The sequence below is a fragment of the Carlito syrichta genome, unplaced genomic scaffold (genome assembly GCF_000164805.1).
Source record: "Carlito syrichta isolate Samal-C Ts95f unplaced genomic scaffold, Tarsius_syrichta-2.0.1 Scaffold288443, whole genome shotgun sequence".
NCBI classification, from domain to species: domain Eukaryota; kingdom Metazoa; phylum Chordata; class Mammalia; order Primates; family Tarsiidae; genus Carlito; species Carlito syrichta.
Genome location: NW_007232539.1, coordinates 30,798 through 42,880, shown reverse-complemented (window position 1 = coordinate 42,880; position 12,083 = coordinate 30,798).

Sequence of the window (12,083 nt, the reverse complement as noted above, 5' to 3'; positions counted from 1 at the left end):
TGTGAAACATTCATGAGTAATGACCATGGCAGTGAAGATAACGAGGAGATTAACTAGGGCCAACTTAAGAAGAATTATGTCTCAGAGGCTAGGCTTCTGCCAACAGGAAAGGGGCAGATACAGAAAGATTTCACCCAGGAATTAAACACTGGGCTACTTGGCTTCATGTTTCAGAGAGAGCAATTCCACATGTGGAATGAAGGCAGGAACACTACATGCTAGATGCCTTGCCAAAAGCAGGAATATACACATCTGCTCCACATGTCTCTGTGACTCGCCCTTCCCTATCTGCCCACCAAACACCTCATAACTATCACAAGGTCACTCTTAATTCCCAAATTCAAAAGAACATGGATATGGCCAGGTGTGGTTTGTGCCTATAATTCTAGCACTTTGGGATGCTGAGGTGGAAGGATTGCTTGAGCCAATGAGTTTAAAACCAGCCTGGACAATGTAGTAAGACCTCATCTCTAAAAAAAAAAAAAAAATGTATTTAAAATTAGCCCGGCGTGGTACTGTGCACCTGTACTCCCAGCAACTCAATAGACTGAGGCAGGAGAATTGCCCGAGCCCAGGAGGCAGAGGCAGCAGTGAGCTGTGATTATGCCATTGCACTCTAGCCTGGGCGACAGAGCGAGATCCTGACTCAAATAAATAAATAAATAACACAGATGCCTAGTTTTCTGAAACATGAGGGGTGCAAGTCGGGAAAGCAGAAGTGAAAACTGTTGCATCTCTATCTGAAAGAAAAAACTGAATGCAAACTTTTTGACTGATGATGGCTTCTATGGAGTTATTTTTGTTTTTTTTTAACTTGAGTTACTGTTAAAACTTGCTGTCATTGACAAGCAGAGATTAGGTGGAAATTCATTTTTTAAAAAAATAGGCTAAAAGCAGTAGTGATTAAGCAACTGGCAGTTACAGTAAAAAAAAAATTCAAGTTCTCTTTTAAAACAAAGAAGTGCATATCTGCCTCGTAACTATAGTGCTAATCAAGCAATCACACATCATTCAAAGTTATCTCAAGTCCATATTTTCCACTGTCGCTCATCTAGGGGTTTTTGTATGAAAGGTGTACACTTGAACAAGACTTCCAATGTTCAATGAAGCAGCTACTTCATTATCTTCCCACCTCCCCCAAAAGTGAATGAGCCATATCCTTAAGCTGTGCTAAGCGCCAACTACTCATGACACAATCACAGTTTGGATAGAAGTGAACCATGACAGTGGATGTAACCACAACCCACGACATTCACTAACATGCCTGCCACATGCAGGTACATGGCTCTTGTCAGTCTTGAAAATGAACCACTTGACTCCTCCGTGGAGACACTGAGGGGTCTGTTTAACCACAACCAACTAAAGAAACCTCTTACAAACATGACTACATATTAGCCACAAGTTCTGGCCTCAGCTGGGAGGTCACAGAGAGGTTCAGAATACTGTCATGCTACGGGTTTTACTTGAAGGACTCACAGATCCTACAGACTACTACATGGAGACAAACATCACGCCCGTAGTGAGAGTGAAGCAGCACGCTTTGAAATATGCTTCTAAATACACCTCCAGACGGGATCTTTAAGGCTCTCAGTTCCTCAGGAACCAACAAACAGATAACATCCCAGAGACTCGCTAAAGTGGATACAAAGATAGATCAAGTGAGGAACTTAATTGTGGTAAAAACAGAGGCCAGAAAAACCAGGAACCGCATAATTTCACAAGATTTTGCCCAAAAAGGATGTCAGCTCCCTAATTTTTCCTCTGGCTTCAGATCAGAAAATCGTTAAAGGGTTTAATGCTGAAGCTTCCCCAAATGAATCTGAGAATCTGGTCTGCATACTGTAAAACTGTACACTATACTATGGCAGTCAGTGGAAAAAAATTCCCTGTTCATGTGAACTTGTACTTCAGGAATTAGCTAAAGAAAGGGTGGTCTAGTCACTCACATTCCAAACCAGGCATACCAAAAACAAGTTTCTAAGAATCTGATGGCCAGGCTCAGTGGCTCATGCCTACAATCCTAGCACATTGGGATGCCAAAGCAGGAGGATTGCTTGAGCCCAGAACCTCTACAAAACTTTTATAAAAATTAACCAGGTGTGGTGGAGTATGCCTGGAGTCCCAGTTACTCAGAGGCTGAGGGGGAAGGATCACCTGAACCCAGGGGGTTGAGGCTGCAGTGAGCCAAGATTGTTACCCTGCATTCCAGCCTGGGTGATAGAAAAGACCCTAACTCAAAATAAAAATAAAATAAAAGTTTTGAACACATATGTGTATAGGGAAAGTTAGGAAGATAAAATTTAGTGAGTGGGCAATTTCTCATACTTTCTTTGTCCCAAATCTCTCCTAAATGGACACTGGAGTTACAGACATGAGCTAGAGTCCTCCTTTCGTAACTAAACATCTGCCTGATCTTGAACACGGTACTAAAATCTCTCTTGGTCTCAGCTGTCAGACTTGGAGAGAAAGCAAGCTCGTGAAAAGGTGGTGAGAAGGAACTGCGCTCGAAGAGTCTAAGGACCACTCCCATTCAAATAAGGTACTGTCCCGGCCTGCCTTAGAAGGTTTACTCCCTCAGCCACCACACCTGTTTGAAAATTAGATAATTTTAGAGATATATGTTAGAAAATCAACTACAGCTGACTCTTGAACAGCATGAGTCTGAACTGCATGGAACTTATACATGGATTTTCTTCCACCTCTGCCATCCCTGAGACCGTAAGAGCAACTCTTCCTCCTCCTCCTCCTCCTCCTTAGCTACTCAATGTGAAGACGACAAGGATGAAAACCCTTATAATGATCCACTTCTACCTCATGAATAATAAATATGTTTTCTCTTATTATTTTCTTAATATGTGTTAATTGACTGTTCATGTTTTCTGTAAGGCTTCCAGTCAGTAGTAGGTTATCAGTAGTTAAGTTTTTAGGGAAACAAAAGTTATACTCAGATTTTCAACTCTGCAGAGTCGGCACCATGAACTCTTACATTGTTCAAGGGTCAACTGGACTTACAGGTAAAGTTAACCTTTCTGAAAAAAAAGTTAAAAAAAAAATTAAAACCTGATGCCACAGATGTTTTTCCACCCAATATGTACCTGACAAATGTCTGTCATAAATGATGTAGGTCTAATGGGAGAAGACACCTACTACCCTAAGTCTCTGTAGAGGGTTTGCAACATGGCCACGGCAGTTCTCCCCCAAAATGCAACAGCTGAGTTGTCTGCTCCCCTCACCGACTGTGGGTTTAGACAGGCGACGTGCTGTGACCAAAGGAACGTTGTGGAAATGACACCAGGAGACTCTCAAGTCTAAACTTCAAGAGGCCTTATAGTTTTGAATATCACTTCTTGCGTACCACTGTGTGAACAAGGTCAAGTTGACCTGCTTGAGAGACCAGAGGACCCAAGCCCCAAGCAGGGTCTGTCTGGCTCACAGCAAGTGCTCAAAGCAGAAGTGCTCACTCACACAGTCTGCACTTACCAGAGGAAGTACGGTGAGAAGTTAAAGGAGACTGAGCAAGGACACGAGTGCAGGGTGTAGGAAAGGCTGCGGCATTCACAGGCTGACTTCTATTTGGGAGACCTGCTGCCTCCTCCTTGCCTGATGAACCCCCCAGGATAAGGTCAGCTGGACACTAGACTGGACATACCACGGCTGACAACATCATACCAAGGAAAGAGGGGTTCACCCTAAATCAAAACAGCGGTCAGGTCAACCCTAATTGGAAATTACGAGAATTATCCTCCCCAATTACTAAAATTGCAAAGCAACTACTCAGAGATCTTACCTCAACAAGGATAAGGCCAGCTGATTGCTGGTTGGTTTTTAGAAACTGCACATTAAATCAGACACCTTATCCTAGCATAGGCGACTCCTGCTAACTCTCTCTTAGCTGGTAGCATTCGTGTTGATTCAAGATTCATAAGCTCTGCAGGGATGGATTAGCTATTAAAGGGAAGTAAAGCACTTATTTTCCCAGTGTGGAAGGTGTACTTATGTCACCATCTACAAGGACGAGCCATGGTGGTGCATTTTCAGAACATTTCGGTCATAACAATAACAATGACTGAAACTACAACTTTCTGACTATCTGCAAGGGCTCCTTGGTATCCAGAGCTCTAGAAAAACATTTCCGTTTTATCTCCATAGTCTCTTTCACTGGAGACGTTGTGACTCTTGTTTGGCAGTGAAGCACATTGGTTGGGCAAGGCTATGTGGCCATGGAACTGATAGTACCAAAACCAAGTCTGGGATCCAAGTCATGCTGACTCTAAAGTCCACGTTCTTCACACTCCTTCAAGCTGTCTTCAGTCTCTTCTTGGTATCCAGAGAGAGCTCAAAAATGTAGATACAGTTCTCAAATCATATCCTTAAGAAAGATCACATTCGTTTTTTAAAGCCACATGTTAGTAGCTTAGCTATTGCAGAGACATTCAAGATAAACAGAAACCAGAACTGAAAAACCTGCACAATACCTGGCTCTGGATAAACACTGCCTCTCTTTAGGTGGCAGAATGTATTACAAAAAACAAACAAATAAACAAAACAAAACAACAAAACGCTATTCCAAGTGCCCATACCTGACAAACAAGAGAAACTAAATGATGTTTAAAATAATCTTGAAAGGTAAATATTTTTGAAGTTGAACAGGCAGGAGATCAGTCTCAAATGTCCTAGAAGGGCTGTTTTCCTCACTAATGTTATCATTGTTGAAGGATTGGAGGTTCCACCACTGCCCTTTTGGGACACAACCACCGTGAGAACAAGTCCAGAATAACCTGCAGGAGAGGCCTCCCCTGAAGGACTCATACCACTCCTCACAGCGTCTGGTCCACAGCAAGTGCTCATGAGATGGCAGTTCTCATTTACACAGACACAGGTTAGACTCGTTGGAGAAGCAGGTGGTGGGAAGTCACAAGGAGACTGAGAAACGACATGCTAGTGTAAGGAAACCAGTCACGCAGCTCTTGGTCTGTGTCCATGACATACTTTGGTCAGTATCCTGAAAGAGGTTAACTTTCCATGTGGAATACTCTGCACAGAGAGAGGCAACAATCTGCCATTGTAAAAATGTCTTCAGCTAGAACAAAAGGGTGGTCTTGTTCCAACATTCCAGCAGTGCTCACCTCTCACCGTACCTGAAAAGTGATGCTTAGCCGGTACCCCAAAACCCTGCACACTCCTCTCCTGTCATTCCCATTCCATTCCCTCCTCCCCAGACTGGTGACCTCTGAATTCCTGTTGAGCACACTCCCACCTACAAATCCTGAAATACAAAAATTTCTTACCCAACAGACAAGGGAGCAAAAATTACACTTTGGCAAAGTGAAAGTGGTGGGTTGACTACCTGGAAGGACTACACGTTTAGAGTTAGTAGAGACAGATAGGAAAAGAGGTGTCACAGAAATCAAATGAGTAGCAAGAAAGGACACATGAACAGCAAACCTCACCTCCAAAATTAACTTCACATCAAGAGTTAAATGATACTTGCAGCAACGTCACAAGCATTTACTGGGTCTTTTGTTTTTATTTTTTTTTACATCTACTACTCTGCCCTATGCACAGTACTACAAAACAATTCATTCATAGTAAGAACCATCATGGACACCTACCCCAAGAAACCTCAAAATAGCACAATGATCTTTTCATAAAGACTAGCTATGACCCAAGCCACTTCGAAGGTATTTTACAACAATCCTATGAACCAGCTGTTATCCTCACATACCTGTTATACTTAGGAGAACAAGGCTTTAAGTAAAAAGGTAATCATTTTTATAATGTTACTGTTGTCAATATGTCTGATTATGCCCACATTAAAAACAATCATAAAAACATTTGTAAATTTCAGTAAATCTGATTTATACAGAAATGCAATGCTGATGGTGCCTTTTTACTATGAAAATATATTTTTGAAACTTTTTATTTTACTTACTTTGCTTTTTTTCTGATAGTCCTCAGATTTTTAAAGGACATCATAAATTTCTGTGTGTGTATAATAAATGAATACATGCATACACATATACACAGCCCTAGAGTAGGCACTACAGCTATTTTTTAAAAAGTCTCCCAAAACATTGAAGTTTTCTACCTCTCTTATGACTTCTGTTTCAATCCCCTCAAAATAACCAGTGTTTGGTATTAAATTATTTTAAAGAAATGTAAGTTAAAATTACTTTTCTTTTAAAAGATTAATTGGTGCTTAGCCAAGAGTTTGAGAAAACAAAACTGAAAATAACTGACTTAAAAAGGAAAACTGAAGCAGCTCTCTAAAGAAAGTCAATGTTTTTGACTCTAGTTATCAATACAAATATAAATAATCTCTCAAACTTTAGGAGTTAAGATCAAACTAAATCTTTGGCAACTACTAAGTGCAAATCATTGGTAACTGTATTTTATTATGTATGAATAGCATACTAGAATCACAAAAACAGCCTATCAATTCAATTAGGTTGAGGAAAAAGAAAGGAATGAAACCTTCTCAAAATCTCCCCTGACATAAATTAAGCTGAAATTACTTACTGCAAATGAAGCCTGTGTGGGACTGTTGTCTCCAACCCAGTAGAAAGGGAATCTCAGGAGGGCCGAGCACAAAAAAGGGAAAGAAGACTTTACATAAAACAGCCAATCTAAATATAAAATATTAAGGGTGTGATTTGAATGTTCTTGAGGCCGTTTTAAAAACTCCATTTGTGATCTGACCCTTTCAGAATAAACACTAATTTATTTGTTTTGAAGTAGCTTTTATGAAGAAAACAGTCTCTCATTTCTCTCATGTAAGTGGGTGTAGTAAACATAGCTAAGCCACAAGAGTGAAAATTTAAATAAATAAAAATAGTGTCAATAAAAAGCTACTTTAGTCTACAAATGATTCCGTCATTCAATTTCTGTAAATTGGTAGGTAGTGCATTTTGCAATGTCTGTCAGCACCCCCATCCTTTGGACTGAATAAATAATTGTGCCAGCGCTTGGTCTCAGGGGCCATTTTTAGAGATTGCCATCTAATGATACCACCTCCGTGTGACACTGTGTTAATATGGGGTAAAATTACATATTTCTTTGTTTACATTGACACTGTGATGTTACAGTATCCTTTAATACTGCCTGGAATACAAGGCAAAGGTAATGCTGCAGTGAGTTGTTACTGTTAAAATCTCCATGACAGGAAGATACAACTGTGTGTTTTCCAAAAAAAGTAAGTTAGGCATTGACCATTACCATCACGAAAATCCTGAGGGTAAGGCTAGAAAAAGGAGTGTTTGGATTAACAAATGCTGAGTAGGGTTCAGAACAGCCCCGCTGGAGGATGGTATCTCTTCAGTTTGCTGCAAGAACTCTTCTGACCCTCTCCTCTTTGCTTCTATCCATTCTACAACATCTCACAAAGAACGCATAGTGCACATGGTCCTGGGGCTTTAAAACTTGCAAAACAGAAACGTTCCTTTCCTGCACAATCCCAACAGGTCTCTTTGGGCAGAGAAGGTAACAGTGATAGTCTTGACATCATTTTTAACAAACGACAGCTCCCCTTCACTGAGTACCTACCACAGAAGACATGCTAAACTCCTTCAAACTGTCCCGCCCCATCTTACAACTAAGAAGCTCTTAAAAAGGTTAAGAACCTTGTCCCCGGGTCTTAACTACACATGCAAGCAAGTTAAAAGGAGCCAGGGTGAAAATCTAGATTCATATCCCAGAACACAACTCTACCTCTCCTGGTCCACCTTCCCCACAGACCCACTGGATCAGAGAGAGGAAGGAAGAACTGAGCCAGTATCAGCCTCCTCAATAGGTCTCCTCATCTGCAAAATGGGGAAAAGAAGAATTCCATCCTCAGAGGTGTGTGAGGACTCAATCAACTGACTTCTGTAACATCCTCAGACCAGTCTCCTGGCTTGTGGTGGATATTCAGGAAAGGTTATCTGTAATCATTGCTTCAAGAAAGCAAACAAGGATTGACAATCGTTACAGCCTTGGAGTCAAGAGAGATGAAAACAGCTCTGAAAGCCATTCAGAATGTTGGAATTGCGATGGGAGTCACGTTCCCATTCCGCAGCAAGTAATCTGCTCTCGTAATTTGTCATTCGCTTACATACTGTCTTGCATTGTCCCTAACTGTCTGACCCAGCAAGACTCTAGCTTACTCTGCAGGTATCTCTCCCTCCTCCCTAAACCCTGTGACAAGCCCTTCAGTCCCCTTGACTTAACAACAAGTAACATGTGCTATGAAAGCCTTACTTACAGAAAACACAATGGGATGAGCCCAAAAGCAGTGTAGAAACTACTTTATTCCAGAGATGGACCCGGCTGTACATGTTTTCCATTCATCCAACTTAATCACACCAAAATCTTGGCTGTACATTCTTTTCTGCTCATCCAGCCTGATCATGCCAACATCTGTTCACAGGTGTGTAGGGACTTAAGGCATTTAACAAAATCTTTCAAGCCAGCTTCACAGCATGATGAAGAAATGGAGAAAAAAACATTGTCAGTGGGAACCCTTACCCAAAGGGACCTGCTCATGGCTCTGTCAATTCATGGCAGGCAGTTTACACAGATGACTGGGGAGGAGGGGGAGGTTCTGTGAAAATAATCATTGAAGACTCCTGCGGATGGCATGCTCATCAAATCAAGGGAAGTCTGCAGCTGAGTGGAAATGACCTGATGCCACACTTTAGAGGCAGAGTCCACTATGACATCCTCAGGTTGGAATGTGGGGCCAAACCTCTCAAGAAGAATTTAAATACAGAAATATATAAAAGCTGTCGTTAAGTCTATCAAATGGGATAGAAGAAGATGCATGCAATTAGGAGACCATGCAGAAGTCTTCAAGAGATTTCAGTTGACTGTAACTATGCTATGAATCAGTGACGTAAGCTAACTGATTCAATTTTAGGTCACCCGAAGATAAATGAAATAACACTCCTGTCAATTAAACACACTGTGGTAGGCGTTCATCAGAAATAGATGCGCCTTTAAGAAGGATCTAGTAAAAATAGTTCCTTCAGGAGAGAGGGAAGTATCCATGCCCATTCATTTCAGAAAAAAATGAATGTATATAATAATATGACTAACAGATAGCTAATACTTACTGAGCAATTACTGTAGCCAAATTCATTGTCCAACGTTCTGTGTGGGCTCGCTCCTCTCATCTCCCAAACACTCCTTTGGGGCAGGTACTGCCCAGCAGGTTTGACTTCATGAGAATGGGGGGCTCCACTCCCAGAACCTTCCTTCTCACTTAACCCTTTAGTTTTTCAGTCTCTCTTCCATCCCATCCTCACCTTCAGGAAACCTTTCACTCCCACACTGACAGGGGTTACAGAAATGAAGAAACTCCTTAAATGAGGCTGGGAGGAGGGAGCAGACAGAGTAGACCTCAGCTACCCTAAGCTAACAACCAGGGTGGCTCAGTGTTTGCTCAAGACACATTTTGCAGTGCCTCCAAAAGTCATTTCTGTCCCAGACGTTCACCCTTTTTCCTGCTGCAAAGGGGCCGGTGACCTGTGAAGTGTCAGGAAAGCACACGAGGGCGCTGGGCTGCAGGGAGGCCACTGTGTTTCCACCAGGTCCAGAGGCAAGATCTTCTGTAGCCAGTGGGACAGAGGCAGGAGGCCGGGAGACAGGGCCAGAGGTCCCCACACCGGGCCCCACACGAGCCCATCTCCACACAAGCCCATCCCCTCACCTGTCCCTACATGCCATGGCCACCATGAGCATCAGTGAGAGGCCCACCATGAGGGAGATGGGTATACAATGTGGGAAAAGCAGAAAAAGTGTGCCCAGCCAGGGCCATAACACTGATCTAAGGAGCCCAGCGCCCTTAGATACAGTTAGAGGTAAGGGCAAGACAGTGATATTTTTCCAAGCAGGGAAGGGAGAGCCAGAGTAAACACTGGAAAAGAAAGTAAAAGAGAAAAAACTGCTCTGGCCATTAAATATCCACAGCAGCAGTTTGATAGGACTGATGGAAAGCACATAAATCCCTCCACAACTCTGCTAAAAGCAAGAAAAAAACATGGGTGGGATGGCAGCCTGCTCTGGGGCAAACCAGGAGGAACAGGAAAATCCAGACCCCAGAAGGCTGCAGGTCTCGGGAGAGGGGGCCCGGTTCAGGAGGTTCACCTCCCATCACATGAGAAATCACTGGTCAAAAAGTTGGCTTTCAGTTACTCACACTCCTAAAGGGCAGTTGTTTCTCCTGAAAGTTTTTGATCCCTCCAATATAATACCATGGTTGTATCCAGATGTTAGGAGATGTTAACGCCTTACATCAAGCTTAAATGCAGGTCTGAATTCTTGACCAAGAAAAGAGAGATCCAGTCATCTCTGATAGGAGACATTTTTGCAGGAACACCTGCAAGAGAATCTTCCAGAAAGTGCCCCAATTCCTAATCCCTGAGAGACCAGGCCACGTATAGTGTTTGTGTCTGACAAAGGACAAAGTTGGAGATGTCAAAGCTTGGCCCAACCCAGGCCTCCCTCCTTCGAAGTACCTTGTGTGTCTCTTCTCTGACTTCAGCTGGACAGAAGGAAGAGAGGCTGTCCTGTGCTGCCTTAAGGAGGCATCAGGAGGGGACCCTCTGAGGCACAGAAATGCTGTAATGAGAGGACACTGGACACCACAACATGTTTCTCAGGATGGAGCTTCTCATTATTTAAACAAAGAAAGAAGCTCCTTAGGAAGATGGAGTTAGCTCTCTGTACTATACAGGGTAATTATACTGGGGGTTGTTGGTTAGAGAGTTTTTGTTTTTAGCTTTCATTTTTTTAGGAAAGGAAAAAAATGCATCCAAAGTTATGCTTTAGATTAGATTTCTATATCCCCACTCTTATGATTCAGGGGAGAGGGAGAGCTCTCCCTGAGATAAAACATAAGCAATCACAAAAGATCCTCCCAGAAAATTCACAAGTCAATTTGTAGGAGTTACATGACCTCAAGGCCACAGAACACAAACTTGGCTACTTGTAAATGAAAATATAAGGCATCATCTTGGATAAAGTTCTGAGAAAGAATTCCACTATTCTCAAGAGATTTCCATTCCAGAAGGGTAACTGTGGTGCTCTGAACGTCACCCACTATCATCATGTGTCCTTTCACTCTAGAGGCTGCAGATATAACTGGCTGCTTGGGAGGGATTTCAGCAACTATAAACATTCATAAGTTTTCAGGGACTTTCTGTGACTTTCATTCTGAGGGAATTATTCCTCCTGGGAGAACTCTCCCCTGGGACCTCTCCAGGCCAAGGTCTGTGCTACTCACCCTTACCTCAGAGCAGTGCAGGTATCTGTGGGTTCCTCAGAAAGTCCAAGATCTGCCACAGAGAAAGTGCTCGCACACAGCAAGGGAGTTACTACTACAAAGAAGTGTCAGTCAAAGGACTGTTTGATGGAATGTTAGGAGATGCCTTTCTTTTTTTAAAAGAAAAAAATCAATTAAGTACTTAAATTATTTTTTATCTTATATTTCAAATATAGAACTGACTGTGCAACCAAATGGAAATTATGCAGTAATTTTAACTTGATTTCATATAGGCAGAAAATCAAAAATTATTAATGGGGAAATAAAAATCGAGTAGTAATAATAAAAGATTTCAAATGGATTTTCCTTTCCCTTTTTTTTTAACACTTGGAAAGCAATGTTCCAATTTCGCTCTTCCTAAAACTAGAGAGAAGGGAAGGGGATGAAAATCAGTCTCCAGACAGAATTTTCAATTAAAGAAACAACACACAGAAAAGTCCAAGCTGTTGCAGTTAAGTAAACAGATTCATTTTTCTTCCAAAAAGTACATTATAGATTTTTTGAAAAAAATAACATAAACAGATAATTCCTACAAACTCCAGAATTCCTAAGAAGCATAACTGCTTTCGCAGTAGTATGCCAGGAATGTCAAGGGCCTGTCATCTCAGGTACCTGGAGCAAGGGGCTTCAGCCTTCTGGGACCACCAGGCCTTCCACAGTCAGCCCCCAGAATCCAGCCAAGGGCCTTCCTAGAAAGCAACTACACGCCAGGATTCAAGGAGGCCACCCTGCTCAAGTTCTCACCAAAGGACTGCATAAATAGAAGGAAAAAGGCCCCCATCCC